The sequence below is a fragment of the Bactrocera latifrons genome, unplaced genomic scaffold (assembly GCF_001853355.1).
Source record: "Bactrocera latifrons isolate USDA-ARS-PBARC rearing strain unplaced genomic scaffold, ASM185335v1 scaffold_313, whole genome shotgun sequence".
In the NCBI taxonomy this organism is placed as follows: domain Eukaryota; kingdom Metazoa; phylum Arthropoda; class Insecta; order Diptera; family Tephritidae; genus Bactrocera; species Bactrocera latifrons.
In genome coordinates, this window is record NW_017536775.1 from 31,033 (window position 1) to 34,282 (window position 3,250).

Genomic DNA, 3,250 nt, shown 5'->3' on the forward strand with positions numbered 1-3,250 from the left:
TTATTCAGTTTTCTCAAAAAACACAGGCCTACGAGTGGTACGAAGCCCTTGAAGGTGGTCGAGATATCGTTGAAGACAGGCCTCGTTCTGGATGACCTTCGACATTTTGTGCTGATGAAAAATATTAAAAAAATGAAGGATATGGTATTTGAAAATCGTCAGGCAAGTGTTAGAGAGAAGACAAAGAGCTCATCTTTCGCAAGTTCGTTCGAATGATTTTGTTGGATATTTTGGRTATGAACCGATAAAGCTGATGCTTTTTTCAAAATGAGTGTCGTAAACAGGTTTCTTTGGACATGCTTAATATTACGAATTACGATCCCACAAAGTCCAATATATCTACCGATGAAACATGGATTTATGAGTTTGGCATGAAAACAAGTCAAAAATCATCGCAATGGAGGGAAACAACGGACCGAAATAAAAAAAAAAAATTAAAAAAAAAAATCACGCCAAAGCCGCTCAAAAATCAGGGTGATACTCATACTTGGGGGGGGTTATCATGAATAAGGAGTTCTATATGACCATAACGCATTTTGCGTGAGAACTTCCATCGAAAACGGCCGGAATTGTGGAAGAACACTTTATGGATTTTACACGATGATAATGCACAAACGAATCGAGCCACGATTGTCACCGCATTTAAAGCTAACACTCGGTATACATTGAGTTTTAGTTTTAAATTCGATCAGCCACCATATTCACCAAATTTGGCTCCATGTGATTTTTTTTGCTCCACAAACTGAAATTGCCGCTCCCTGGAACCCGTTTTCAGTCGATCGAAGAGTTTGCAAAATAATTTACTTTCAATTTTGAAGATAAAGTTTTAAATATTTCTCAAATGGGTTACTGAGTTTCTTTCAAAATTAGTTTATTAAAAAATGTTTTTATTTTTTTCATTTTTTTTGAGCCTAATTGAGTTATTGCTCAAGCCATATTTTTATTGTCAAAAAATTTGACAGCTTCTATACCCCACATTAATAGGTAATTACCATAATTCTTGCTTGGTTACATTGACATCTACGCTTRGAATAGGTTTTTCTTAAACATTTTTTAATAAAACATACAACTTTTTAAATTCTGAAAGTCTGTTTGAATGAAAAAAAAATAAAATAAAAATTTACAGCAAATTTTGTATTATCAAAAACTTGCCAGCGTGTACACCCCACTTTAACATTAACCATTATTCTTGCTTCCGCTCTCTATCTCTCTCTCTCTCTCTCTCTCGCATGAATTTGGACAACCTGTTTCTGTTGCGCTATTTATAAAGAACTTATAAAAGTGTGTGTGCTTTTCGAATATTTATTATGAGTTTCTACACTCAAAATTTTATTATGTCTCATGAGCTTATACAATAATATATATTAATGTTTTGTTTTGTTTTTGTTTAAAAATTTTGGTACAGTCATAATACTATAGCTTTTACAATAATCTTCATCGGCAACTTAATTACGCTTCTTTAATGATTTTTTCTCCACAGCAAAACAGATAGCTGCCATATTTTTTTATTTCTTGTTTGCTTACTGTTGTGTTAATACTAGTGCTGTTATATAAATATTATATAATATTTACATAGATTGCCATAAAAAACTGTTTAAAAATATTTTGATTATTTATGAAGTGTGTAAAAGTGTTGAATTACAATATAAAATAATTTTAATAATAATTTTTGTATTAATATTTAATAGAATATAGGCTAATAATAGTAGGAATTTATATTAAGCAATAAAATAATCATAAATTTAACTTAATAGTTTTGCTTTAAAAGCGGGTAAAAATTATTTGTAWTTATGTATGTATAGAATATTTTTATATATAAAAGTTTCGTGTATTTTTTTTGGRATTATATTTGCTACGCCTCAGTAAAATAGGAACTAAAAGCACCAAAAACTAAAATTGTTTCTAAATAAACGGTGACAGTGGAGCAAAATAKCACGCAAAGCATTGTAATGTAGTAAATATTAAATGAAATTGCAAATTAATTTYTTTACAGTYCGGGTCAAATYTGATCAGCACYRATAATAGTTTTTTTGTATAAATTTTTTTGTCATTCCGGATCATACTTTGATCAGCGATAAGAATTTTTMTTTTCTAAAATATTTGTTTTTGTCAGTCCGGGTCAAATTTGATCAGAATCGATAAGAATTTTTTTGCACTAAAATATTTATTTTTGTCAGTCTAAATAAAATTTGATCAGAATCAATTAGATTTTTTTTTTAATAAAAATTAATGATTTTGTCAGTCATGGTCAAATTTGATCAGAATCGATAATAATTTTTTTATATTAAAATATTCTTTTGTCTGTCTAGGTCCAATTTAATCAAAATCGAAAAAAAATTTTTTGGAATAGAAATAATTTTTGTTTTTTTCAGTTTGGGTCAATTTTGTCAATTGACACGGTTTGGTCTATTTAATATGTGCTCAACCCGATTGGAGAAGATTTTTGTATCAAAATAAATTTTTTGATCAGTTCGTTTCAAATTTGATCAGGTGGTATAATGAAATTTGACTCGAATCGGCCATGTAAACTGTGCATACAAACTGAATCGATAAAAATTTTGTGGTCCAAATAATAAAAAAAAAGTGTGCCAGTCCGGGTCAAATTTGATCAGGTGGTATAAACAAAATTTACTGGAAATAGTCAATTTAAACTATGTGTCCAAACCGAATTGAAAAAAGTGTGTRTAAGAAAWTWAWTTTTTTTCCGTTCCGGGTCAAATTGGATCGGATAGTATAATCAATATTTTTGTTAGTCCGTGTCAAATTTGATCAGATGATATAATCAAAATTGACTATACTTAGTTTATTTAAAGTGTGCGCGCAAACCGACAAACCGAATCGAGGCGAGTTTTGTATGAAATTAAAATTTTTGTCGCTCCGATTCAATTTTAATCAGATGGTGTAATCAAATTTGACTCCGATTAGTACATTTAAACCGTGTGCGCAAAYCGAATCAATAATAATTTTTGTGCATTCAAACTTTTTTTCACAGTCCGGGTCAAATTTGATCACTTGATATAATTTCAACTTGGATTGGTCAATTTAAAGTTTAAAATGTATGGAAAAACCTAATCGATACGATTTTTTTGTACTTAAACAAACTTTTTTCACAGTCCGGGTCAAATTTGATCAGCTTCACGCATCGTTTTTGTAATTAAATAAATTTTTTATGACAGTCCGGGTTAAATTTGATCAATATACAAAAAAGCATTAATTCAACTTAAGTGCGCCATTTTACAGTTAAACTTTT